Here is a 17,268-nt window from a genome sequence, read left to right as displayed (position 1 = left end):
TTTAAAGCTTAGTTCATTTATTTCACTATCCTCCTTTAAGAATTCAATTTGGTCAATGATACAAGATTGCTGTACTTGTTTTTAGTTATTTGTGTGTTTTATAAATTATGTTTATCGAGTATTAATTTTATGTTTTTACTGTACTATACCTGCTTCTTGTGCTGCTTCTTGGCCAGGTCGTCATTGTAAATAAGAATCTGTTCTCAACTGACTTACCTGGTTAAATAAAGGAAATTAAACGAAATAAAGGAAATTAACTGCAAGAATGTCAAAAAATGTTTGCGTGAATCAAAACCACACATAAAAAAGACAAAAAACAGAGTGTAATTATGATTTTATGAGGGTTCAAAAAAAAAAGTATGATTAAAACAGATACAGATTACATTTTCTTTGTTTATTTCACTATCCCTTTAAGTGACTGAATGCACTTTAAAAAAATGAAATCTTTATGCTACTCAACTGACAAAACTAATATTCACGCCTTATAATTTTCTGACAGTGAATGAGAGAAGATGAAAATACTAACATGACTTTTTCCATACTGGCAAGTTCTGTGAAAAATAAGGACCATTGTTCTGATTGTAATGAAATATGAATGATATATATGAAAGGCACGTATTGATAAAAAGCTTAGGATGCACAGTGGAGTAAGTATGATGTGCAATAAAAGCGGCCTGCAGGGCTCTGTTTTTCCAGCAGCTCTCTCTCTCTGTCATTTCTGAATGTGAATTGTGACCTCATAAAAGCTTTCATTGCGCCAGAGGCCTACATTTGTGCACACTCAAACACAGAGCCACAAACTAACAATTACCCTGACAACAGTCCACGCCAAGTGTTGCATGTTTTATACCTAGGGATGGGTACCGAAACCCAGTATTAAATGAACCCCGGTGTTAAATTATGAAAGACCGCAGTATCGATAAACTCTGACTTCAGGCTTTGTGTGCCCTAAATACACACAACAAATAGCCTATGTCCACTTGAAGAGTATTTACTTAAACACAGTTTATGTCTTAAATGGGCTTTAATAGTTGGGAGAAAATATTATGTGTAATATTAGATATGCATTCGGTCTTAAAGGGGCAGCGTCTAATAAACCCTGATGATTGTGCCATTAATGTGAATGAAACAACAAAAGGTGAAGAGAAAGATACTCACAGCTTTAAAAAGCATTAATCTATCTATTTGTACAGTGAAAACTATACAGTTATTTTATATTTGATTACTTTATGAGATGTATTTTGTTGGCCGCTACCCCGAACAATAATGTTAGTAGACCTTCCTGAAATTAAAGATCCATATTTCATTTGTATCTTTGTTTATTATATATTTATTGTATTTGTTTGACAATTTTTTTGTACTTTGTTTCTTTGTTTTTGTCTTCTTTTATAACTGTTCAAACATTGCTGTTTAAAACACATGTGTAACAGTATAATACAGGGGTCCCCAACCTGCTGAGGTCCCCAAAAGCTGTCCTGCAGAGTTTAGCTCCAACCCCAATCAAAGACACCTAAAACAGCTAATCAATGTCTTAATAGGCCCTGTAAAGGCATTGATTAGCTGTTTCAGGTGTGTTTGATTGGGGTTGGAGCTAAACTCTGCAGGACAGTGGCCCTCCAGGACCGAGATTGGGGACGCCTGGTATAATGGATCCGTGCATCAGGTCTTAAAGTCACAGCAGCCTAATATACCTGCTTCCAAATTATGCATTTAAAATAACTAATATGGCAGTTTTCCCCTTGGTATTGATGTCAAAATTGTGGCCAGACGCTAATAACTTTGGAAAACCATTACTCACTGTGGCTGGTGAACATTCGAACAGAACATACTGGTGATCATCTCAGATAAATATCAAAGTGAACGGTGTGGAAGGTGACTCAAGAATCAGTGAACAGATAGCACTAAAGGAGGGGCAAAATTAAAGCTGAAGATGAGCTGAGAGCACTCAAAATGGGTCAGGAATACACTGTCCTTACCCTGATGAGACAAGAAAGGGAGGGAGAGGGAGGGAGGGGGAGAGGGGGAGGGAGGAGAGAGAGAGAGAGAGAGAGAGAGAGAGAGAGAGAGAGAGAGAGAGAGAGAGAGAGCAGAGAGAGAGAGAGAGAGAGAGAGAGAGAGAGAGAGAGAGAGAGAGAGAGAGAGAGAGAGAGAGAGAGAGAGAGAGAGAGAGAGAGAGAGAGAGACCCGGTAAGTCTGCAATCTAAGGATGGTAATTAGAACCATGCTCTTCTCCATGATTGTGGATTTCCCAAACCAGTGGTAAAAATACGTTTGAATCCAGTGGGTAGGAGTCAGATCTACCCACTGGGCCATTTATGCAACATCCAGAAGAAAATAATTAAGCTCCCTCTGTGGACCAAGACTTCTGGGAAAAATGAAGGTCAGGGATAAAAGACAAGCTTGAACTTTAGCAAATTCAAAACAGCGCGCCATTGCAGATATCAGCAGACTGGCAGCTTTTCATATTTACCTGGAGATCCCCTTTGATGAGGATCCCCCTTTTTAATTGCACACTATAGTGATATAGCTATTAAAATAATTATACTAATAAATCATATTTTCAAGGTTTTTATATCACATTATATATACATTTCATATATTTTTTTTATACAGATAAGCTGAAATACTGCACACAAACATGCTGCAACTGTCTAATACATTTGCTTGTGTTGTTTGGTCACAGTAAGCCCAAAGCCTGTACTTGACATGTCTCTGTCATCATTTGAATAATCAACCATTATGCATGCACGCTCTCAGACGTGTTATGGCGCTCGATATACACAAACTGAGTCATTTCCGTCTCGTGATTATCAGCAGGGAGACAATCAGTCCATCTCTATCCTGCCCACTGTTTAATGGTTGCAGTCGGCTCTTGAACTTGACTAAGTAAACATAAGATCATTGCTCTCTCAGCATGATTGCTAAGGTTTTTGGAGTGGCGCCTTGGAGATGTTAGCTATAGATTACATATAACTGATTCTATGAATGAAAGACTTTTTTGTCAGCTGTTGAAAAATCTGATGAAACTGAAATGTTGAAGCTGACATATAGGCAACGAATATATAGCGTGTAGAGATGAAAATTGGCAACTGAAGCATTTAAAGTATACTATAGAATAGAGGCTCCTGCTAAAAGTCCCACACACACACTGTTTTTTTTTTTTTTAAATCATGACATATACATCCAAAGTCCCACATAAACCGACAATGGAACTGTGGCCACATGTTAATTATAATCCTCCTCATTTAATTACAGTGGCTTAGGTTCTAAAAGCATTGCTTAAGTCACATAATTTTGCTGCATTGTAGATTTGCATTCACACGTTCAATAAAGTCAGTATCTATGTTAAATTTCAGCCTGTTTATACTGTATTATCTATGTCTCGTCAGTTAAAATTCTGTTAGATTAACAAAAAATATGTGGGTCAGTGCAGTCCTCCTCAGTGTGTTTTTGAAAACTGGCAACAGTAATGATGTATATGCTGACCACAGATGTTTAAAAAAGCCTCGTCTCTTGCGAAATGTTTTAGGTCAAAATCTATGCCAAAATGCCTACAGGGACATATGGGATATAAAGAGAGAAACTTTTTGCTTAGTAAGCTGAATAAAGTGTAAATAGAGGCTTTCACACCAGGTAGCTAGGACTCAAGGCGGTCCCACGAGAACTAAATTTCCCTCTGGGCTATTTTCCTGGTTGCATTCGCACTGCCAGTAGGAACTCTGAAGTGACGTAAGTCGGCCGACAGTGATGTCATTTAAGTCAAGAACGTTAATAACTGGAGCATGGAGGACGTTGTGATCGGAGCTGTGTTTTTGTTGTGTGTAGTGGGTTTTGTGATAACTTATATGGCTATATTACATTTCCGTCATGAGATTGAAAGAGCTAAAAGGAGGCCCAAGAGACAACTTGCAGAGCACATCATCAACACAGACAAAGACCACAGGTGAATGTTCTCTATTGATGTTTTTATCCATGATTGTTAAGTTAGTTTGTAGACTAAGCATGTAAACTGTGTGTTTACACAGCTTTTTAAAAATAGTGAGTGCTGGTGTTTCGTATGGCATGTGTTAGGCCAATCTATGTAAACTTGTGTCACTGGTAGGCTCTATAGTGTGATGCAGGTATGACGTCAATTAGGCTTTTGGATTAATTACAAAAAACAAAATCGTTCAAACACGTTTTGTCCATCAACTTTTATGAATTTTGAAGCCTAAATGCAGTTGCTAGAAGTTAAGAGCTAAGGAAGGCTATAAATGAACAACATCACAGTCGCTAAACTTTAAAGAGATAGTTCCCCCAAAAATTAAAATTTGATGATTATCTGCTTACCCCCAGGGCATCCAAGATGTAGGTGTGTTTTTTACTTCAGTAGAACACAAATTAAGTTTGCTCCTATATTGCTCCCAAACATTGCTCATATAATGCATGTCAATGGGGTGTATTTCTACACAGCGGCTTGTCACGATACATTGATGTCTTATGACACGAAATGATCGTTTTGTGTAAGAATGCAAACAGTATTTATAATTTTTTTTGCTTAAATACAGCACAATGTACATCAGTCATCCCTGCACAATCACTGCCTATACGTGAGGTCAAATTACATGATATGGCGTAAAGATGCGCAAGAGATCACTTGTGCCGCTTGTATTCCATTGAGATACACCGTATCTTGTGCATTTGACCTCACTTGCCAGAAGTGATGGTACGGTCGCTTCGTTTGTTGTATTTGAGGTAAGAAATTATATAAATAGTGTTCAGTTTCTCACACAAACCGATCGTTTATTAAGACATCAATGTATCATCACAAGCCGCTGTGTTTAATGTGGATTCATATGTCTATGTGTTTTTTACTCTCATAGTGGCTCTCATAGAAATATACCCCATGCATTATACGAGCAACAGTTGGAGTTGAAAATCTACATTTGTGTTCTACTGAAGAAACAAACACACCTACATCTTGGATGTCTTGGGGGTAAGCAGATTAACATCACATTTACATTTTTGGGTGAACTATACCTTTAACGTCACCATCACTAAACTTCCAACAGCTCTTTCAGTTATCTCACAAATGTTTTCTTATAGAACGTTTTAGTTAGAATAGTTTTTAAGAGTACAATTATAAGCAAAACGAATCTTTAAAAACAGTAATCTCCCGACAGCTTCTGTAGTCCCATTTAGTTACTTTTCAGCGACCACCTTTTTTCAAAATATGTAACAGTGTCAGAAAATTAGCTAAAATTACAAGTGGGGTAATACTGATTGCATTTTAATGTCATATAATAAAAACATTAAAGTGTCTTGAGCTTGAGCTTGTGTTAACCAGACCTCATTTCATCCATTTAACCAAAAAACAAATTAACTTTGGGAACCGGAAGTGCTAAAATGCGAACTAATTTCCAGCCTACAAAGTGATGTCCTACCTGCACTACTGGGCTTGGTTCGGACCCTACTCTGAAGTAAGAGAAAATTTAGTTCCATCAATTTAGTTCCTATAACTAAAATCGCTCCCAGTTCCTGCGGTGTGAACATGCAAAAAAGTGGGTACATCCGCCAATAGTTAAAGAAACTACAAAAACTTTCCTCCAGTGCAAAAGACCCTTCTGTTCTAAAAGTGCTAATATTTCAGTCATCAAATGTGTTATGCCTGAAATCACCAAAGTCGCACATCGGTGATACGCAGACAAGCAGTCAGGGTTAAATTGAGGTGTAAATGAGGTCTAAAATGTTTCGGGATTGCATCTCTCAAACTACATTTAGAGGTAGTTAAAAACACATGTGACCACGTCCTGATGCACCTGTCAATCATTTAAAAAAAATGCTTTCATTTATGTTTTCAGGGCTCCGGGTTGGTGAGACTTTCTTTCCTTTACATTTATCCATCGAATAACTTGTCAGTCTCTGTCTTCCCCTCAAACTGCTTGTTTATTAAAAGAATACAGAAACAGAAGATAGCTGAAGCATATCTATCTGCTGGTATGTCTCTCAGACTGCCCGAGCTCCCCTCCACAGTGAAAGCAGAGGAATAAAGGGAATGCTAAGGCAATTTAAGCTTATTCAGATGCATTATTAAATGACAAGTGACAACGTCAGAGTTTGTTTTTACAGGTGTGACTCAAACTCTCCTATACATGTAAGATGGCAATCCCTTTCTCTCACTCTATAGTGACTAATAATGATGTTAAATATCACTTTGAACTGCATCTTTAAGCATTTATATATTGTAGCATTTTGGGCAGCATCCACTACTTTCAACAATGCATACATTTCAATTTCTTTTCTCACATCCCACCACGCAAATCCATAGAGAGGTGTGTAACCTTAATAATAATGACGAAACATGCCAATAATAATATTACCATCAACTGGTTTTCATTTGTCTTTTCTGAATTATACAGTATATTGTACACTGTAAAAAATTTGTTGTTTCAACTTAAAAACTTCAGTGTTCGTGCTGCCTTAAAATGTGAAGTTTAGTCAACTTGAAATGTGAAGTATTAAGTGACAACTTGGATATAAGTTCCAGTTTTAGGCAGCCCAAACACTTACTTTTTTACTTTGAACATTAAAAAAATAAAAATAATAATAGTAATTACACAGTGTACCAATCCAGCTCAATCTCAAAATTCAATTTGTCAGCCTTTAATATTTACATCCCTAATATAACTGATAAAATGTATCATATATTTGTCCACAATAATAAGATGTCAAGTAACGTTCAATTGTCTGTTCTCTTTAGAACATGTATCAAACCAACCCAGCTCAATCTCAAAATTCAACTTGTCAGCATTTAATATTTACTTCCCTAATATAACTGATCAAATGTATTGTCCATAATAATATGACGTCAACTGATTTTCGATTGTCTGTTCGGTTTATAGAACATCTATCAACCCAACCCAACTCAATCTCTAAATTCAATTAGTCAGGCCTTAATATTTAAGGTAGCCACGTCGATAATGTATGATGCAGTCAACCTACTTCATTACAAAACTGTGTTTGAACAGTATTTAGTCTTTCCAAACACACGTCTGACAGCGATATTCTGCTTCTTTGTGAATGGATTTGCATGCAGGTACATGTTTATAAAAAGCCAAATACAACATTATCCACTGGCATTCTGTGGTTACTCTTATATACAACAGCAGAATCTATGCAAATCAGTGTTATTTTAGTTTCTTTGGAGATACAATTATATATTTATACTTATTAATGTATGTATGTATAACATATTCTAAATATTCATTTTTATAATTTCCATTTTCCTGTTATTTAAGGTTTTAGTATTAATGTTTTTTGTTATTCTATTAGTGTTTTTATATTTTGTGTTTATATAGTTTTTAGTCATTTTTTATTTAATTTAAGTATATTTATTTAAAGTTAAACTAAATTAATATGAATAATGTTGCCTTGGCAAGATTATTTTATTTATTTCAGTTAATTTATTTTATTTTAAGTAACAAAATTATTAACTAATAACGATGATGCACATAATCCCACACACAAAAAGATAAAAGCTAAAAAACGACATACATGCGTGCGTAGTTTATTTACGTCCAAACATGCCAGCTTTGTGGGAAAACTCAAAAGTTCCCAGAGAAGAAAACAATGATGACAGGACAGAATATAATAAAGAGAAGTGAAGCGTGGAACAGAGGGTGCTTCTCCATTGATTTATCCTTCTTTAACCTCGTTCTGTCTTTTTTTCCCCTGCAGACTGTGTTTTTTGGGAGCTGGTCTGGCCAGGCAGATTTGACTGGAGCCAGAGTGTAGATACAAGGCTGAGCTCAGATAAACAGCTTCTTGTTTGAGCCGCCGCTGCGCTGAGCTGCTCTGTGCTGAGCTGAGCAGGCTGATAAGAAAGGCAGTGGCGGCGTCGGGGCCGTGGCAGCCAAGAGAATGGACCAGGGCCTGGGGAAGTAGACACTCTGACTGCACCCTGCCCTCCCCTGACCGCTTCTCCTCCCAGCCCTAATCTCTCCTCTTTTCTTCTCTCCCTCGCTCTTTTCACAGCAAAGGGCAAAGCTGCCTAATTGCCTGGTGAGAGTGAAATGTATCAGTGGGCCACATCAGTGCGGGGAGCAGGGGAAGAGACGCAGACATGGCTAGCTGGTAAGACCCAGGAAGAGAGGGGACTACTTGTATTTTTAGATTCTAAGAGTATAGGGAAATTATACTCAAGTTGAAGTTACTCAATAAAAATGTAAAGCATTCAATAAAAAAATAATTTAAATTATAAGTTCACCCCAAAAAATTGAATTCTGTCATTAATTACCCTTATGTCATAATAAACCCGTAATAAAGACCTTCGTTGATCTTCAGAACACAAATTAAGATCTTTTTGATGAAATCCGAGAGCTCTCTGACCTCTCCATAGGCAACAATTTACTTGCAGCTACACTGTGTAACTTTAGTTTATTCTTAGCTAAAAACACGTAGTTCTTTCAAAAATATATGTGCTCATTAATGTATATTTACTTCTTTCAAGTGATAAAGTATTCTCGTAAGTTTATAATATGCCATTGAAAATACATACGGGTGAGGGGTTCGAATGCCGGTCGCCATGTTGCCCCTCCATCTTGAAAGTACATTAGCCAAAGAGGGACATACCCATAAATTCAAGCTTTGCCTTTCACTTTTTACACACTCAATGGCACTGTGTCGAATGTGAAGAGGGGGATTGCTTGAGACTGCTATATGAACACCTAGTAATGTCGTACAATATACAGAATAACGATAGCACTGATAAAAGTTACTTTACTAAGATTAGCTAGCTTGCATTCGTCTGGGAACCTGATAGCTGATGTTAGGAATGGAATGGCAAAAAAATAACGAAAACGTAAAACTATTAATCATTTTACATAGATGTCATAACCTACATGTTTACTGACAAGTTAAATAACTGCAAATTATAATAGTTTTCTAAAGTAACCTCATCACTTGAAGGAAAACTCTGGAACCCATATTAATCTTGAACTAAATCGGCCACCGTAGGAGTTAAATCGAAATCGGAATTGAGAGGAACAGAAGCTAATATTCACTGGATGGTCATACCTTTTCACCGCTAGATGGGGGGAAAATATCACACTTTCAAGGGCCAGAAAGGTAGGAAAGACATCGAAAATATAGTCCAAATATGACTCCAACAATTTTGTCCTAGCCTGTGTCAGTCTCCTACACAGTTTATGTGGTAAACAGTGCAGCGCTTTCAAATTTTACTATGACAGCTGATGCTGTTCACGTGAGCACTATGACGCATGTGTGTGATGATGAAGCAGGACTGACACTGGCCAGAACGAAATTGTTGAATAAAGTCATTATTTTTGTTTGTTTTTGTGCACTAAAGGTATTTTCATTGCTTCATAAAATTAAGCTTGAACCACTGGAGTCACATGGAATATTTTAACGATATCTTTACCTTTCTGGGCCTTGAAAGTGTTAAGTAAAATGTTGTCTATGGAGGGGTCAGAGAGTTCTCGGATTTCATCAAAAATATCTTAATTTGTGTTACAAAGATGAACGAAGGTCTTACGTGTTTGGAACAACATGAGGGTGAGTAATTAATGACAGAAATTTCATTTTTGGGTGAACTTTTCCACTATATATGGCTCATAGTATGTGCAATGTGGTGATGTCAAACTTGATGGTAAAAAATATAAATGTGAACAAACGTTCTGTGATTTAAGACCTATATTAAAACATCTCCTTTCGTGTTCCATGGAACAATGTGTTATATGGGTTTGGAACGGCATGCGGATGAAAAACATTTTGGGTGTGCTATCACTTTAAATTCCAGAGCATCCTTGTCTGTTTTTATTTGAACTCTACAATACAAAATATGCCATGTTCCCAATACCTTAAATTCTCTTCCAGCTTTAAATACCTCCTACTATCACAATTGATCATCATGGCTGCAGAGACGCTGATAGGCCAAACATGCCAGAAGATTGGCAATCAATAACACAGCAAGAACGCTTTGGCTCAGCTCTGGACTTAACCCACATCTGCTTCAAATATCCCTGTCTCCTAACTACACAATTTTCTGTGTGTGTGTGTGTGTGTGTGTGTGTGTGTGTGTGTGTGTGTGTGTGTGTGTGTGTGTGTGTGTGTGTGTGTGTGTGTGTGTGTGTGTGTGTGTGTGTGTGTAAACGCAGCCTCACTCCTTAAAACACAATGTCAGCTACACTTTGATTCACTCACACTCTTTCACTCTTTCAACTCAGGCAGAAAAGAGCAAAACAAAATATACCAACATGCTGCCTACAAATAATGCAACAAAGCCGACAGGACATTCTATAATCACCATTTATGACAACTGTATCCTAGATATGTGGACACTACTAAAAAAAGATTAATAATATTATTTTATTGTTAATATTAACTATTATTATTCTGTTTGATAAATTCTCTTAGCTTAAAACAAGAAAAAAAAAGTACTGATTAGGATTTAATGCTTACGGATTAAGAACAAATCTGTTTGCAGTTATTATGACTTTGAGTTATGATTATGACATGATTCTTTTTTTCATTAAATAAACACATCAAGCAAGGTATAATACATGCTGCTGTCAGGTCAGTTGATCCTTCTCAGACCTGGCACTGAGTATTTCTCTCTGTCGTTCTGCCTCACAGTCAGCGCCTGAGGACTGACGGCGGTTTCTTTTGTGCTCTTGCTTATTTTTGCTGATCTGGAACAGGCAGACAGACACTGAACAGAGCCTGGGTAGTGGGCGGAGGAAACAGGGGGCTCTCCTGAAATACGATCCTTTGCATTCGGGAGGGAGAGGTGGAATAACAGCATCATAGCTCTCAGGTGTCAAGCAGTCTGGCATGGGGTTGGAAGTGGGGGGGTGGAGGCCGAGGGGGGCACTCTTCGATGAAAAGAAAGAACTACATGGAGAAAAAGTGATTATAGCTATAAAAAGCATTAATTGTTACGATGTGCTATATTTAAACATTTATTAAGAACTCAGTAGCATAACTTTGTCTGCCGAACATCAGAGTTTCCCAATTAGAATGCAAAAAAAGAATAAAAAATACAGAATACGATTTATTTATTTTGGATTTTAATTGGGAAACTCTGACATCCTGCAGTCATACATCTTAATGTCAGATAAAAATTGATGTGGCTTTATGTATGTTCTGATATTTTAACCAGAAAATAGGACAAATATACAAATGCATTTATATCTGACATTATGTCTGACATTCAGAAAGCAAAAAAAAAAAAAAAAATCATACCTATATTAAGGCTCTTAATAGGGTGGGATGGAGGTGTACTTGCGTGGGTACTCGTCTGACTCCATTGTGCCAAGTGTAAAGTTTGGTAGTGGGGGGAGTATGGGCTTGGCCCCTTAGGAACTCTTAATGCAACTTCATGCTCCCAACTTTGTGGGAACAGTTTGGGGATGGCCCCTTCCTGTTCCAACAAGACTGAGCACCAGTGGACAAAGGGTGGGCCAATTCCATGTGCCAATTCCAATTAAACCCTAAGGATTAGGAATGGGATGTCATTAAAGTTCATGTGCATGTAAAGGCAGGCGTCCCAAAACTTTTAGCAATATAGTGTATTATATGTATATGTGTGTGTAAATATATATATATATACACATATATATACAGATCCTTCTAAAAAAAAAAATATATATATATATATACATACACACACACCAGTGATGCACAGGTTGATCCAAAACGGTCACCCACGGGTATCCGTGGTTACAAATCATCCAAAAATATTTTTTAATGATATTCGGATTGTGGTCGGTCGGGTCGTTTGTAATAAAGGTGACGCAGGACAAAATGCCCAATTTCCCAACACGTTGACCTGAACAATTGTACCATTTTAAGTAATGGATAATGTACACCCACCCGGTTGTTATCGCAGAATAAACTCCAAGCAGGGTCGAAACATAAACATGGCGTTCATCAATAATATGCTTCTAGACAGCTGAAATAGACAATGATGGGCCGCCTCAAGAACTGCCTGCTCTCGCCGCTGCACCTCAGTGCACGTCAGAGCCTGAAACATTTCAAGTGGATTATTGGATATTATGCCAAGGAGCATTTACTACTTTTAAAAAATGCGGGTCAGGAAGCAGGTCGGGTAATGTAGAATATTTTCTTTTTTTCGGTCCGAATTGCGGGCGGTCTAGCTGAAAACGTCGGTCGAGTGTGGGTTGTTTATACATTGACCCACACATCACTGACACACACATACACACTGTGTAGTTAAGTATCAATATATATATATATATGTGTGTGTGTATATGTGTGTGTGTATATATATGTATATATGTATATATATATATATATGTGTGTATATATATATATAATATATAATGTACTCTAGAAGTGATATGTGGTTATGAAAATGACAGCTGCCTAATAATATGCCAATTTTCAATGACAATCACTGGCCAGTGGGTTGAGGTCTTTAATTTTATTCTTTTCACACCATCCTTTATCCACATGGTGTGGTTTTTACCATTCCTTCCTGTCGTGGCACCAGATCAACTCGTCAAACACAGAATGAGGTCAGAATGGAGAAGCTAACCCATGGTACATTCAATACAAAGAGGCCACAGTTTGTTTATCCTAAAGAATCTGTTTTAATTCAATATCTTTTAACAAGTTCCTCTCAGAGGTGGTCCGTCCAAGAAAGGAAAAGTCATTCCAAACAACCACAACTGAAACATTACAGGATCCAAATCATCATCCAGTTAAACCTGCCTGAAAAAGACAGTTAAAAACTGTTGTCAGGCAACACAAGCAAATATCTCGCTCAGGAAAATCACAACCACAATTAAAAACTAAATATTTCAACCAGATTCCAAACATAGCATTCTTTTTCCTCTTTTAGGAGCGGTTTAATGACTGTACCAGTTCAGACTGGTTAATCCACAGTAAAGCCCCAACATATTCACTACCTGTTTTTTATTTTTGCATACATAGTTATGGGCTGTTTACTATGAATTTCTGCACAATCTGAAAAAAGACCATTGTGATTTTACCCTCAGCCTCACCTATCCTTAAATATGTATAGCTACTTAAGGCCATAAAAACTAGAGACCTTGACAGAAGAGAAGACTGATATGATTGCTCAACCCGGTTTATTAGGGTTTATGGAGAAGCAGGCAAGCGTGCGAGGTCAAACAGATTAAAGTACAATTAAAAGCAAACAAACGATTAAAAGAAGTTAATAGTGTACTGACACCCTTTGCACCTTCAGTCATGCTTCTGCCAGCAAAACAGGAAGACATGGGTGGGACAACCCACTGAAGATCTCCTTTAACAAGAGTAATAGAAACAGAACAACACACTAAATCTGATTTTAACATTTTAATCCGATGTAAATACTAATACTGATGTACATCACGTTTTCCACAAAAATATTAAGCAGCATAATCATTACTTCATTACAAATTAGTAATTATTCCAAAATATAATTCAAGTTAAAGGGTAACTTCAGCGATCAGCATATGGCTTTCTATCAGTAGAAACCCTGGAGTATATTCGAATGATCATGCGAATCATCAATCTCCCCAACCCCCAAAATGGAGATGCAACATTGTAATGTTATGCTCTTCTTGTATTTAGCCCTGAGATATTCCTCATAGTCAAATGTGACCATACACCGTAACTATATTTCAATTAAATAAATGTTATTAAATAATCTATATTTTAGTTTAGTAATATGTATTGAATATTTTGAGATCTTTCGGTACTATTACTATTTGTGCAAAAATTATGGTCTATTAATGACCACATCAAATATTTTTCTTCTAATATTTATATTATTTATATTACAATTATAATTGTAATTTTGTGTCTGGAAAAATAATAATTTTCATTTGTAATGCCATTACCCACGAAGAGCCTAAATGCCTCTTTAATAAATAATAGTCAATGTGCTTAAAGTATTGCAGATCATAACAGTTTACTTATTTGTAGGCTTTACATTTGAATACATGTTAGACATGGTCAAATATTTTTTTACAGTGTACATGGTAGTTAAAGATCTTGGAAGATATAAAATGCAAACTCAATACAAGCGCAGTCATTTTCAAAACAAGCCTGTTTAAATAGGTGTGTTTTGAGATTAGATTTAAAAGTATGAAGACTATCACTGTTTTGAATATTTAGAATTCCATAAATGAGGGGTAGCATAACTAAAGGCTCTAGACCCCATTGTGTTCTGAATATATGGAATATGTAGTATCAGATAGTATGAGAAGCATTCCAAAGTCAATTCAATAGTTAACTGGAAGCTAGTGCAAATTTGTAAATATGATAGAAATCATAGTAATATTACCACCAAGTTGCTTTTCAAAAGGGACACTATTAAAGGCAAAAAACAACAACATATTTTTGCTACTTGTCACCTATTTGAACACAACCTGAAGTGAGACGTCATTAGTCTTTGGATCGGTTGACCAACCATGGATATATTTTCAGAATAGTTTTAAGGGGAGTGCAAAGATCTTCCTCGAGCAGTTACCGTGCTGCCTTTTAAGGAGCGGGCATGCATGATGGGGCCACAGGCGAGATGTCCTCCTGCTGCACCCACCGAGATCATAAGATCAGCCTTGCTAACGTCGGCTCACCCTGCCTCTCCGGGCCAGGAGCAGGACAGGCCATGACTCAGCGGCAGACAAAGAGTCCGATGACGGTGGAGATAACGGCTCATCGCGTCACCAGAGCGCACAGAGCCGGTGATAATACCGATGGCCTCTCCCTGCTGGCTCCAGTCTGCTCTGCCCTCCCGCCGGTGCCATCTTGTCTTCATTCTCACACAAAAACACCACACACACACACACACACTCCCAGAGGCTAGTGACTGACTCTTTACTTTTTCTCACGACAAAGGGTTCCCCACCCCCTGGACAGACCGCCTCCATAATGCCACGCTCCGCTGCACAGAGAAAGAGAGATAGAAAGAGAGCGATACTGCCTGACAGCGATCATAGGCTCAGACGCCAGTCTCTGCGCTATCATCAGGGCATGATGGGCCGATAATTCAGGGAAAACTAAAAAAACACATCCAAAGCTATTGTTCAGAGATAGTCTGAAATGCTCAGACACAAGAATAGACACAGAGATCAAATCGTTTGCCATGTCGCCAGTTGTTGTTGCATCATCACAGCATAGTTAATGACACATCATAATAATCTGACTCTCAAGGTTTGTTTCCTCCTGTGCAATTACAGCGCTCAAAGTGGCCCAGATACCGTCATGTATGACCAAGTGAACGTGCCTGGATTCACATTGCAGTGGTGGACATGAAAATTGGGGTCAAGTTCAGTTCAGGGGTTTGACAACTAGCCTGCTGCCCATGTTTCCTCCCGTTTCCTCTTGCTGGAGGAGGAGAGAGGTCAGCGGTGATGGCTATGGATGTAACGTGACCCCTGACTACACATACACACATAACCTCCTCTCCATCCTGCCACAGTGACAAAGCTCACGTTCACATCTCAAAGAAAGCCAATGAGACCTTGACACATTCTTTTGAACGGACTGTTTAATTGTTGTGGATGCAATGCCCTATACAAACGGTGGAAGTAAGTTTGTCCATATGCATTACAAAGGAAGCGGTAATCAGATCTGATCGTGGGATGGAATACAGAGGAGGAAGACGTATGATTGTTGTAATGCTTTTACTTTAAATTTCGGTATCCTTTGAACCTGATCAAATGTGAGCCTGGGCGGCTGACTTATCAGATTGTGGTAAACAAATCCATGTTGGGAGAAAACATGCTGGTTTTAATCATGTCATACAACTGGTATGATTTTAGGCATTAAATTACGCAAAGTTAATAACGTCTGCCAAATGTAACCAACTCCCTTATTTTTCTTTAGTTTTGAATGTTTTGTTGGAAGACAGTGCAAAAAACAAATCGATTCCAGGTCTTGGTGGTTCAGTGAATGCTGTGCTTGCTTTAAAGCACTTTCAGAAAATACTTTGTCGAAGCCACTTTTTGGGAACTTTTTGGTTATAAAATTGATCAAGTTGATCAGTCAACACAAAATACGCACGTGATGACATTATAAATGTAAAACATGTTGAAATACCTATATTTCACATGCTACAAAGCATCAGGCAACGTAACCGCATGTCTATGAGCATCCCTAATAACCCAAAGCTTAGAAATAAACCACACTGAAAATGTGACGTGAGACCAGAAAACTAAAAACCGACAGATTTTTAAGGAAACTGCAGGTTTAAAAGGGTCTGCATGCCTAACCCAGATGCGTACATTTATTTGGTGCCTGGCAAGGAAGACACGCAACTACAACTAAGTCCAAAATATTGATTTCCAAATTATAAAGAGCCTGTACAAATGATATAAAAATTCTGATAAATGTACAATGTTCAAAACAGTACAGTGATTGATGATTAAAAGTCATGTCATTTTGTGCAGAAATATCAATCAATTTTGAAAAAATACAAATAAAGGGCTTTGAAGCTTTCGAAATGCAGCCGTCTGAATACAGATGTAGCCAATGATTCTTCAGCACAGCATCAGAATTCTTCTGTTTGACAATGGCTTTAAAATCATAGATTTGCTTTGATGGTCAGACATAAAATATGGGACAGATAGTACCGATATTCATCAGAAAGACAAGACAAGACATAATATAAAACAAAACCAGGTTTTACTGATTATTCTCTCTTTCCCCCTGTTCTTGTTCTCAGAGAAAGGGGGCCACTAAGGTCCTTGCCAAAATGGTCCAGTTGCTTAACCCACTCTTTTCCAATGAACAAGACATGTACAATGAAATCCGGGAAATTCCATAAACAAGAAGCAGAAGGGAAAGGAATAGGATGAGACGACAACATAGAAGAGCGAATCTAATTCCAGAGTCTCTTTATTGTGTATGTGCAATGGGCATTCTAGCCTTACAAAGATAGTTAACCCAAAAACTAAAATGATCTCATAATTTACTCACCCTCAAGCCATCCTAGGTGTATACAACATTCTTCTTCCAGACGAATACAGTCGGAGTTATATTATAATGGCAGCCCAAAAATTGAAGCCCAAAAAAGTGCATCCATCCATCCATCATCCATCCATCCATCCATCCATCCATCCATCCAGGGGCGTAGCCATCTTTTCAGAAGTGAGGGGGACAGAAATGTCGTAATACCATTTTTTTTTTTTTTTTTGGACCAATATAATTTATCGCATCTCTTGCTTTTAATTGGGCAAGATATCAAATACACTGCTGAAAAATAACCAATAATTAATATCTATAATATTATTCTCC

The 17,268-nt window shown here is 37.6% G+C and overlaps 1 long non-coding RNA gene across 6 annotated transcripts in view; it reads right to left on the bottom strand.

Moving 5' to 3' along the window:
• Positions 1–17,268, bottom strand: part of LOC137043942 (uncharacterized) — a 96,070-nt gene that overhangs the window by 21,633 nt on the left and 57,169 nt on the right. The window contains exon 3 of one of the 6 annotated variants that reach the window (XR_010898583.1): positions 10,798–10,890. The exons of 4 other annotated variants lie outside the window; for them this stretch is intronic. This is a non-coding gene — a long non-coding RNA (uncharacterized lncRNA). Of the gene's footprint in view, positions 1–10,797; positions 10,891–11,356; positions 11,490–17,268 lie in introns of those variants that run through there. One more of the 6 variants, XR_010898584.1, reaches the window with a different exon arrangement.

Source organism: Pseudorasbora parva, chromosome 16 (genome assembly GCF_024679245.1).
Source record: "Pseudorasbora parva isolate DD20220531a chromosome 16, ASM2467924v1, whole genome shotgun sequence".
Lineage (NCBI taxonomy): Eukaryota > Metazoa > Chordata > Actinopteri > Cypriniformes > Gobionidae > Pseudorasbora > Pseudorasbora parva.
The sequence above is the reverse complement of the archived record's forward strand: the minus strand, read 5'-3'. Positions and strand labels throughout refer to the sequence as shown.